We start from the raw sequence: 12,384 nt of genomic DNA on the forward strand, positions 1-12,384 counted from the left end.
CTACTGGGAGATCAGATCCCCTGAGGACAGAATGCTCAGTCCTAATGGGAATTCATACTTGTGTGCCTTCCAATTTATAGTTTTCTCTTTCAAGAATGTTTCTCCCATGGGGCACCTGGGTGGTTAAGTCGTTAAGTGTCTTCCTTCAGCTCAAGTCATGATCCCAGGGTCATGGGATCGAGCCCCACATCGGACTCCCTGCTCCACTGGGAGCCTGCTTCTCCCTCTCTAACTGTTCCTTCTCTCGCTGTGTCTCTCTCAGTCAAATAAATTAAAACTCTTAAAAAAAAAAAAAAGAATTTTCTCCTCTCCCAGTCTGTGTATCTAATCCAGAAAGTTCATTGTTCAAGACTCTGACCTAGGAATACTTGACTTAAGAGGTTGTCCCTGATACCCTAGACTGAGTCCCTCTTTAGAGCTTCCCACAGCAACTTCTGCCTGCAGCATTTACCACCTTCCTGTTGACTTTGCTTTCTCTACCATTATGGGAGCAGAGATTTCTTGGGTAGGGACTATGTCTTCCTCATCTTTCAGTTTACTCATGCTCATATCGCTTCTACCACCTGAGTGGCTTATTAAATGAGTGAAATAAATATAAAGAGGTATTTAGTAGAGAATGAAGTCACTTCATTCTCTAGATAAGGATAGCTTTCATGGAGGAGTTGACATTTGTCTTAGACCTTGAAGAACAGTCAGGATTGGGGCATGCAAATTTAGGAGAAATGTTATTCTAAAGAATTACCTGAACAAAGGAGCATAGGGAAATAGGATGTTTGGAGAACAGTTCAGTTTGGCTGGAATATAGGGTCTGTTGTGGGAAGAAAATTTTTTTTAAGATTTTATTTATTTATTTGTTAGAGACAGCACAAGTAGAGGGAGCGGCAGGCAGAGGGAGAGGGAGATGCAGGCTCCCTGCTGGGCAAGGAGCCTGATGTGATGCAGGGCTTGATCCCAGGTCCCTAGGATCATGACCTGAGCCGAAGGCAGATGCTTAACTGACTGGGCCACCCAAGCACCCTGTGGGCAAAATTTTTTAACACACCGACAAAAAAAAAAAAAAAAAAAAGAGAGTATATTTGGTCTAAAGGATATATCTTTATAGACAAGGAATAACCACTGAAGTTGTTTTTGTTTAAAGATTTTATTTATCTTTTTGAGAGAGAGAGAGAGTGAGCAAAAGAAAGCACAAGTCAGGAGAGAGACAAAGGAAGATGGATAAGCAGACTCCCCTTTGAGCAAGGAGCCCGCGATGGGGGGACTTGATCCTAGAACCTTGGGATCATGATCTGAGCTGAACACAGATGCATAACCAACTGAGCCACTCAGGTGGCCCACCACTGAAGTTTTTCAAAGAGATACATGACAGAGTAAAATCTATATAGGAGTCGAGTTTTAGAAATGGTTGATACCTGTATTAGACTAACCCTCCCACAGATAACAGTTATAAACTCCAAATTAGTATAAAAAACAATTATTTAAAATTACTTGAGAACAATCAAAAGGAGTCCAAGATAGAGAGGATTCAACCCTTTGCAGAAGGCAATTGCACAAGGTGAGACTTAATCTTAGAAAGCTTCTCTTCTGAGAGCATTTCTCAATCCATGTGGTTCAGGGTGGCTAAAATTCATAAAGAAAGCCATTGTCTTTCTGACTTAAGGAGTTAGAGAATGAATCAGGGATTCATCAGGGATGCCTAGGTGACCAAAAGGAGGGAAAAACAGAGAAGAAAGCCTCCAAATCTCTATATAAACTCCCCTCAAATCCTTGACCAACCACTGAACTGTCCATACATGGAGGAGGATCCAAATAGCCCAGCAGAGAGCAAGCCCTTAAAAAGGCTGAAAAACTGAACAGAGATTTCAGCTGAATGACCACCCCCCCATGCAAAAAAAAAAGAAAAAAAAGAAAAAAAAATCAGCAATCTTCAAAGGTAAAAGATCCCAAAATCCCTATAACAAATTATCTGCAATGCCTTATATATGAAGTCACTAGAAGAAAAGGGAAATGTGACCTACCATCAAGAGACAAGGGATGCCTGGGTGGCTCAGTGGGTTAAGCCTCTGCCTTCGGCTCAGGTCATGATCTCAGGGTTCTAGGTTGGAGACCCACATCACAGTCTCTGCTCAGCGAGGAGTCTACTTCCTCTTCTTTCTCTGCCTGCCTCTCTGCCTACTTGTGATCTCTCTCTCTGTCAAATAAGTAAATAAAATCTTTTAAAAAGAGAGAGAGAGACAAAATAGTCAAGACAAAGCAAACTCTGAAATGATGTAGACATCATAATTAGCAAAAAAGAATTTAAAGCAAGAATCATAAATATATTCAAAGACTTAGGAGAAAGTAGGATTCCTCAAGAGTAAACAGATATGGCAACAGAAAAATGAAAGCTATAAAAAAAAAGAACAAAATGGAAATTCTAGAGTTCTAGCAGTGAATGGAGAACTCCCAAATGAACCCAAAAACTGAAGACTGAAGATTTCAGGAGGAAAGTGGGAGGGATGGTGGCGAGAGTGAACATTAAGACTGATTTGCTAAAAGAAAAAAATACTGAAAAAAATGACCCTTCGTTTTTCAGAGCCTTTATGATGATGGACCAATGATATCAAGAGGTTTACATGCACATGCATATAATCAGAGACCTACAGAGAGAGGAACAAGAAAATGAAGGGGAAAATATTTGAAGAAATAATGGCTTAAAACTTGAAAAATTGTTTAAAATATTAACCAACATAGCCAAGAGTCCTGGTGAATATGAAGCAGGAAAAATATAAAGAAAATTAGACCTAAGTACATCAAAAATTGAACTAGTGAAAGCCAAAGATAAAGGGAAAATCTTGACTGCAACTAGAGGAGAAAGAATGTATTACACAATGGTACAAATCATGCCTGACTTCTCAATACTCACAATGGACACAAAACACAAGGGAGCATGTGGAAGTAAACAAAAACCTATCAAACCAACATTATATATCCAGTGAAAATATCCTTTGAAAAGGAAGATGAAATGGACTTTTGGGGATGAACAGAAACTATAAAATTTACTACCAACCAGTCTTCTCTAAAGGAAATTTTTCAGGGGCGCCTGGGTGGCTCAATGGGTTAAAGCCTCCCAGGTCCTGGGATCAAGCCCCGCAGCAGCCTCTCTGCTCAGCGGGGAGCCTGCTTCTCCTTCTCTCTCTGCCTGCCTTTCTGCCTACTTGGATCTCTCTGTCAAATAATTAAATAAAATCTTTAAAAAAGTAAAAGAAATTTTTCAGGTTGAAGAAAATGACATCAGATGAAAGCTCAGGAGTCATAAGAAAGGATGAAGAGCCATTAAAATGGTAAATAGGAATAAATAGGAAAACCACCTTTTTTCTTCTTTTAATTGACTTAAAAGATAACTGAAAAATTTAAAGCCTTCCAAGGATTGCAGAACATCTGTGGAAATTTTTAACATCGAGATCAGAACCAAACAAAAAAAATTCATCAAGGCACTTCACTTGAATCTTCAGAACACTGGGGACTAAAGAAGATGTTACAAGCTTCCAGAAAGCAGGGGGAAATCATTATGAACAAAATTACCTCGGGATTTTTCAATTACACTGAAAATAAGAAGATATTACTTTCAAATACTTGAAGGAAATTATTTTTAACCTGTAATTCCATATCTACTCAACTAAACTATGTAGAAGGCAAAAATAAAGACTTCTTCAAACATTCAAGGACCCAAATAAAAAAATTACTTCCTATGCATCCTGAGACTGTTGAAGCAGTCTCCAAGAAAGAAAGCATGATGTATAAGAAATAGAAGTTTGGGTACAAGAGGATCACAAAGAGAAATCTCAGGAGAACAGCTGTACAGCAGACGTAGAGATAAAACAGACATTTCATGGAGATAAATTTCAAAAGCACTCCATTTTCAACCATTTTCTGGGCTACTTCAGGGACCTTTTCAAGTTGACAGCTTAAATCCCTGCGGAAACTCTATTCAATTATTTGTTGCATTTTTCTATTTCTCCATTTATTTCCTTGGCACATACCAAAGAAGCAGCAAAGACAGATAGCAGAAGATAGGATAGAAAATAGAAGCTAGAGATATATTGTAAAGTAAGGATTTTTTCTTAGCTTGAATTTTCCCAAAAGTAGTGCTGGAGGCAAGAACTTGAAAACAGGAGGCAGAAGTGAGGAGAGAGCAAGGGAAAGTGGAAAAAAGCAAACACACCACTTCATCTTTAAGATAACTACTGTAGGCAATTGGCGCTCAGTCATGATTGGAATTTTCTTTTTTTTTTTTAATTTTTAATTTTTTATAAACATATATTTTTATCCCCAGGGGTACAGGTCTGTGAATCGCCAGGTTTACACACTTCACAGCACTCACCAAAGCACATACCCTCCCCAATGTCCATAACCCCACCCCCCCTTCTCCCAACCCCCCTCCCCCCAGCAACCCTCAATTTGTTTTGTGAGATTGAGTCACTTATGGTTTGTCTCCCTCCCAATCCCATCTTGTTTCATTGATTCTTCTCATACCCACTTAAGCCCCCATGTTGCATCACCACTTCCTCATATCAGGGAGATCATATGATAGTTGTCTTTCTCTGCTTGACTTATTTCGATAAGCATGATACGCTCTAGTTCCATCCATGTTGTCGCAAATGGCAAGATTTCATTTCTTTTGATGACTGCATAGTATTCCATTGTGTATATATACCACATCTTCTTGATCCATTCATCTGTTGATGGACATCTAGGTTCTTTCCATAGTTTGGCTATTGTGGACATTGCTGCTATAAACATTCGGGTGCATGTGCCCCTTTGGATCACTATGTTTGTATCTTTACGGTAAATACCCAGTAGTGCAATTGCTGGGTCATAGGGCAGTTCTATTTTCAACATTTTGAGGAACCTCCATGCTGTTTTCCAGAGAGGTTGCACCAGCTTGCATTCCCACCAACAGTATAGGAGGGTTCCCCATTCTCCACATCCTCGCCAGCATTTGTCATTTCCTGACTTGTTGATTTTAGCCATTCTGACTGGTGTGAGGTGATATCTCATTGTGGTTTTGATTTGTATTTCCCTGATGCTAAGTGATATGGAGCACTTTTTCATGTGTCTGTTGGCCATCTGGATGTCTTCTTTGCAGAAATGTCTGTTCATGTCCTCTGCCCATTTCTTGATTGGATTATGACTGGAATTTTCTAAAGAGTATATAGAATGCCTTTTGGAATTGTTCACCTAAGAATAGATTATTTTTATACACCACTCCTATCTCATATTAGTTGAAATTTACTTGAGGATATATCAACCCCTATGTGCTTCCAGATCAAGCATAGCTGGTCTTTGAAAATACCTAGGGGCCAAATAGCCTGTGCTTGAGAAAAGATGTCAGCCTGAAATAAGCTATTGAATGTGCGCTGAAATCAGAGGCAGATCTTAGAGGAGGTGAGTCAAGAATCCAGAAGCAATTCACACAGTCTGTCCTTTGTCTCCCTCAGAAATTCCTCTGCCTCTAAGTCTTCAAGGTCAGCCACAATTTCTACACCACTTCATAGGTAAAGTTTACTACAGCAATCTCCAGTCTTCAGTGCTGCAACTGGTCCTGAAGTCATTGATATCTTACTACCTCCTCCCTATACCACCTTACTACCTCCTCCCTCCACCATCAATATTAAACTTCCCTCTCCTCCAACCACTACTCCTACTTGTCCAGGTTCCTAGCCTCGTGGGGTGATGTAACCTGCATCCCTAGCTGGCTGAGCTCTTGGCTATCCTGCTGGTGTCAGACCATGTTGGCTACAATTGTCATTCAGCGTTATCGCCAGGCATGTAAATGACAAGACATGCCCTTGCCAGTGCCTTAGTTACCCCACTTTGCCCAAGGCTTTTCCTCAAGTCTCCTCTTCCTAAATCACTCCCATTGAGAGTCTAGTACTATATATTGTAGCTTGGGTTCTACCAGAAAGCAAAGCCCTAGTCAAGGAGATAATCCCAGAGTACAAGTGGGAGACCAGGGAAAATTAGGGAAGGGAGAAATGTCTACATAAAGTTGCATTTCTGACATCATGGCTCTTGGATACTGGGGTTTAATTTTGGTGTCTAAGGAACATACAGAATGTGTTTCAGAGCTGTCCTCTAGAAAGACAACTGGGGAAAGCATTAATCCATAGGTTTCCATCTCTCATTGATTGAGGATTTCTCTCAAAGTTACCTTTCATAAATTTGGGGGCTCCATGTGGAGCTTTACAACTAGGATCTCATTACAAGCTGTAGCATGGATGAAGTCCTTGAGATACATGGCGTTCATATGAGATGAGACTCTGTTGTAATATGAGACAAATCTAGGTTGGAATCAGAGTTGAGACTGAGAAGATATGGTTTTGGGTCTTAGAGGCTCTGATGGAGTCTATCTGAACTTCTAAGGAGTTTGGACTTAAATTGGTAAAACATAAGTATATACCAAAGAGTTTTAAGAAAAAGACTGACATAATTAGGTTTGTATTGTAGGGAGATAACACCTGAGATGCTGAGGAGGATGAATTAGGCAGAGAAGGGGATGGCAAAGTAGTACAGGAGAATGTTCTGGAGATTCTGCCTATGGGTGATTGTGCATGAGAGCAGTGTCCATGAAGAAGGAGGAAGAAAGGAATTAATGAGCTACTTGAAATATTGAATCAATGAGGGAAATTTGGGAAAAGCTTCCCACTGATAATTTGCTCAAAAATACTATTTTAACAAAGTATCAGCAACCAGACATTACCTGTCAGTTAGTAGGGAGTGGAGAGTTTGTTGACATAATCAATGTGGTTTCAAACTCAGGCCAATGAATGGATCATGATGCTAGACATAGGTATGTGCATAGGAAAAAGAGAAAAGAACTCATGTGTTAACTTTCTTTTCCCAAGGGGGTGGGTAGAGGAGAAATTGATGTGATGTTTTACTTTCATTTTCTAAATTATCGTTTTTGTGGAATTTTTATCTTTCACCATGAGATAATAGTATTAGGTTCTAGAATCAGGGGCAGGGGGAATGAAGACATCAAAAATAAAAAAGAAATAGAACTTCTTCCATATACACACATGAAAAAAAAAAAAAAAGATTGAGAGAGAGAAAATCTTGTCTCTTACGCCCAGAAAATTTAATGTTACATACTTGAAAGGGAGGTTTTTTTCTTTAAATAAATAATATAAAAGAAAGTTTAAAAAATGTATGGAAAGAATAAACTGCAGGAACAAACCACCAAAATGTTGAAAGCACCAAAGTCTATCCATTCATATGATGTATTAATATATAAGTGATATAAGATGAAATAAGTTAAAAAAAAAAACACAACCTTTAGTTTTGGGGTTTATCAGTTCCAGTGTGGTTTTGTGCTCTCCTCTGCATCTCTTCAGCTGTTTTTGAACACTTAACAGATTCTATGCTACCTTTTTTTTTTCCCTTTGTGGGATTTGTATTCCTTCAAAGACCTAGCCCCATACTTTTCTTTTTTATTTTTTTGTCAACGATATTTAATGAGCAGCTACTATATTATCACTGTGGTAGGGGCTGTGGATGTTATCATCCCTACCATAGACATAGTACTTACCCTTCTGATAGTAATTACCTAGCTTTGTACCTGACTTTAGCACTTAGTTAACAGTATAACTTCAAGTAATTCACTTAATCTTTCTGAGCCTCAACTTTGTCATTGTTAAAGGGTGGGGAGAATATTGCATGTACAGGATAGCATTGAGATGGATATTATTCATTTATTCATGCATTCATTAATTCAATAAATATTTGTTAAGTGCTCTCTACATCTAATATGTATGTGTTTTGTGAACCAAAAATAGTATGTCTCTAGTGTAAATTTTTATTGTGTATATGTAATAAACTGAACTAGCATTTTTTACTTTTACTTGCTGGTCTGTTTATTTTGTTTAAAAAATCTTTTTTAGCCATGATGTTCTATAAATTCAAGCACCAAAATGCGTCATCTTCTAGGTCAGAGTTGCTAACCATTTTCATGTCTAAATTCAACAAATCTGTGAATCTGAGAACAGAGGATAACATTTTACTCAAAGTGGTCAGACACTCAGCCAACAAAACTGGAAAGTAAACAGAAGCAAGAAGAGAGCTAATGAATAATGAGAGCATAAAGGAAAGGAGGAAGTTTGAGGGATGGTTTTGAAATGTGCTTTCGTGAAATCACATGTGCTCCCTTTTTTCTATTAATATTTTGAATGTGAGGACTACGGGAAGAAAGCCAGATACCTCGCTGATAACCAAACTGCTTGTTGATTGGACTTCTGTGGACCATTTTATAAGGTAACTCAGCATGAGACGTTTGGAATATTTGTGTTCTGACATTCGCATTATTTGCTTTTGAGACTAAATCCCACACATATCTTTATAATATTTAATATAAGCAATAGTCATGGCAGAAAACCAATGGTACAGAAGCTGCCCTTACTTTGGTGAGAACATCAAACTTAAAGGAAGAGAAATATTTTATTATAAAGCCCACAATTTTCACCCAACCTTACTCCTTGACAGATCCTGGTGGGATTAATTACACATAGACATTTTTCATACCATTTGCTACCTGCAATCTAATATTAGCTCTTCTGCTTGATGAAGCCTTCATCATACATATATGCACCTCCATATATATTTTATGACCTCAAGGAATTTGAGAACTCTCCCGTCTGCTGCCTGTTCCCTTTATCACTATGTCAACATCATAACTGATAACCAGGAAAAAGAAGCAAACCTGGGTAGAAAATGTAGAAAAGGAAGAGTTAAAAGTCAGCAGACAGACCTAGTGACTTTGGAAATGAGTGGAGTCTCTGACTCACAGTAAAAAGTACAGCACATAAGTCCTTGACTCCAGATCAAATGTTTTTCCACAGGAACAAGGATTCGCAATCCTGATACTGCTGTACATGGACCCTGGACTTGGCGGATGGTGGGAGCCCATTGTCCCACTGGTGGTGTGGAAACATTCCAATAAGCAAGAGGGGGCTGACATGATCCAAGTGGTGATGGATTGGAGTCAGAAACGTCAGTAGGAACTCACGTTTAGGTGGAAAAGCTAGTCTCGTCAGACAAATGCTGGTGAACACGTCAGTGGTGCATAACCCTTTAGTATGTGTTCACAAGAGCCTTACATTGTTGTTCACATGCGACTTTAATAATCTACCCTCAGGGCTGGCAAGCTGTTTCTGTAAAGGCCTGAAAGCAAATATTTTAGGCTTTGTGGGCTCCATGGGCTCTGTAAAGACAATGCCATTCCGCCCCTTGTGGGACCTCAGTAGCCATCAACAAGCCCATGGGTGAGAGAGCAGGGCTGTGCTCCACTCAGACAGGGCACCACACCTGACCTGTAGTCTGCTGATCCCTGATCTCTTCTACAGAATCAGAAAAGTGAAAGAAAATACATGAACAGGACCACATGTGCTGTATGAGCTCAACACTGGAAGAAGTACTTGTAGAGAAAAATGTTAGCAGAAACTACTCGGAAACATTAACCAGATTTTTCCCTGGATGGTAGAATAAGAACTTTCCCCGCTTCTTATTCCTACCATTGCATTTTCATGTACTCAGAGTACGAAAAAGGAACCCAAAAGCCAGTCTCTGAATTCGTACTTTCATCAGAAAGCCAGAGATTCCCAGGTCAATTTAAGATTTGGAAATGTTCTTCTTGGTGACAGTTTTTTGAATATCCATTCAAAAAACAACAACAAAAAAAAAACTTGAGTTAATCTTCATTCAAGTCTCCATATTTGGACATTCAGAAGCCATCTTTTGCAATATTGCTTGCTTCCAGTCAACTCAGATTATGGTTTTGAATCTATCGTTAGTTATTCGTGAAATGTTTCACTTCTTTCAGAGCTTCTGAAGCTTTAGGAGGATCGCCTACAGGCACAATATTGGAAAATGTTGCCTGCACTCCTCAAGCTCTTCTTAATGACTCGTGTTCTTAATAGCCTCTGTTTAAGTGACAAAAGAACCAGTGTTGTTAGGAGGGATGTACAGTGCATTACACAAGTTTACCCTGGCAAGCCACAGGCCCTGATCTGGAATCCTGTGTCAGCACTTTTTAGTCCCACGAACATGGATACAGATGGGTGTGCAGGCTGCTCCCGGCTCTTCCCGGGGCCAACCAAAACATGGAAAACAAAGGCCTTTATAAGCTCAGTGCTGACCACAGTCCCTACAGCATTGCTAAAGTCACATTTTTCCTTTGACTTTCCATCTAAAGAATACCTCTCACCTGAGAGAAATCAGATTGTATTCACAGGCCAGGACTCCAGCTTGTTCTAATGAGGGTATGTAATTGCTCCCTCTGGAAAAGGGAAAATGGAGCCTTGGTCTTTCTCTAAGAACTTAAAAAACAACCCAATGAGTCTTTGAACACAGGACACAAACCAAGGACAACTAGTTAGCCTGGAGGACAGGCACGCAGTTGGCTGACACCATGCAAAGAACAGAAAATAAGGCCATTATCTGAGACCATTCAAGGAAGGGAAAGATACACTTTTTCAGCTTCGCCAGCACCTCGAAGAGCCCCAACTTAGCCACCATAAAGTCATCCTCTCCTGTCTTGCACACCATCCATTATTCTCTCTCAGAAGGAATTTTGTGCTATTATAAGTAATCATCCTATTCTGGTTGAAACCTCTAGTTGCCTTACTAGAAACATGCTCTTTGTGAGGGCAGAGACCACAGTCCTTTTGTTTTTAGTTTTTGTTGTGTGTGCTGTTTTCTATAATAAATACGTGATAAACATTTGTTGAATGCATAGATGAATCACAGAATAATTGTAGAAAGACCCCGGATTACTAATCAGACAGTGTGTGTTCTAGTCTGGCTCTATCAACTGTGAGATATAATAATTAGGTTCCCACCATGATGGGAACACCCACCCCAAATCTTAGTAACTTACCTGGAAAAGCACTAACTTTTGCCCACATCACAAGTCTGCATGTTTGCTGAAGCTCTGCTAGGCTTGGTTACAACCAGCCTTCAGGTTGGAGTCAGGCTGGCTCCCCACATCTCCGCATTCTGGGACAATCTTCTACTTGGAGCATGTTTTCATTGTGAATGGCAGAGGCATGAAGGGGAGAGAGGAAACACACATACCTCTTCAAGCCTCAGCTTGGAACTGACACACTGTCACTTCTGCCTACTTTCCATTGACCAAAGCAAAGCATATGGCCAAGCCCAAGCTCAGAGAGCAGGGAAATAGACAACAGTCACACAGTATTCCACAGCGAGGAAGAGGAGGGAAGGGAGAATTGTGGACAAATAATATTGCCTATAACATTAGACAAGCAAAACGCATAGTTTCAGTTTCTGGGGGAGGGGGAGGGGAGGGGAATGACAATTCTAGTCCTGATAAACACAGGGCTCTTCTGAGGGCCATATGTTCTTATGTAGACATTATGCAATTAAAATTGTTTAAGCAAGAGCCTGACATTGTGTTGGCACCAGATAATGATTGGAAATAACAAGTCCATTTTCTTCTTCCTCTAGAAAAAAAGACGACAATCAAAATATAATACAATCGTTGCTTCACATAAGTTGTGTATAGAATATTGTGGGAACAGTAGATAGAGTTATAAAGTTGGCCTGAGTCATGTTCGTGATGTTCTTCAAGCTACTTTAAAATTAAGGAAGAACAGCCGTTGTGGAGAAGAGGGAAGTGGAAGTGTGTAGGAAGAGAGGAGGCGTTTGCTTTATCAGGAACATTTCCTTTTTAGAGTAAAGAGGAAAGATTTGAAACAAATACGGCAAAAACCAAAGCTGTCATCTGATAAATCTGGATATTGAAAAAATGGAGTCTGTTATGTTACTTTCAGTGTATGTGTGAACTATATGATAATCAAAAATTAGAATTTATAAATTATTATAAAATCAGTGCCTGGCAGACGAACAAGGGAAGGAAGATATTCTGGGCAGAAAGAGGACACGTGGTAGGAAAAATGACTTGGTCTTTTTTTTTTTTTTTAAGATTTTATTTATTTATTCAACAGACAGAGATCACAAGTAGGCAGAGAGGCAGGCAGAGAAAGAGGGGGAAACAGGTTCCCTGCTCAGCAGAGAGCCCGATGTGGGGCCCAATCCCAGGACCCTGAGATCATGACCTGAGCCGAAGGCAGAGGCTTAACCCACTGAGCCACCTAGGGACCCGGGTCTTAATGGATAATAGAGCGTGAGGGGAAACGGTGGGAGAGAATGAGACAGAGGAACAGGAAGGGACAGTATTAGTGTTATACAGCTGCGATACAAACACTGGGTGACTTAGAACAGAAGAAATTTATTGTTCCACCATCCTCTATCTGAGGTCAAGGTATCAGCTGGGTTGTTTCCTTCTGAGGGCTCTGAGAGGAATCTGTTCCATGCTTCTGTCCTTGCTTC

The 12,384-nt window shown here is 39.8% G+C and overlaps 1 long non-coding RNA gene across 1 annotated transcript in view; it reads left to right on the forward strand.

Annotated features, from left to right (window-relative positions):
• Window positions 1-11,300, forward strand: part of LOC131812652 (uncharacterized) — a 37,367-nt gene extending 26,067 nt beyond the window's left edge. Inside the window, exons 2-3 of the long non-coding RNA XR_009346427.1 lie at window positions 8,212-8,289; window positions 8,874-11,300. This is a non-coding gene — a long non-coding RNA (uncharacterized LOC131812652). The remainder of the gene's footprint in view (window positions 1-8,211; window positions 8,290-8,873) is intronic.
• Window positions 11,301-12,384: the final 1,084 nt, after the last annotated feature.

This window comes from Mustela lutreola, chromosome 12 (assembly GCF_030435805.1).
Source record: "Mustela lutreola isolate mMusLut2 chromosome 12, mMusLut2.pri, whole genome shotgun sequence".
Classification (NCBI taxonomy): domain Eukaryota; kingdom Metazoa; phylum Chordata; class Mammalia; order Carnivora; family Mustelidae; genus Mustela; species Mustela lutreola.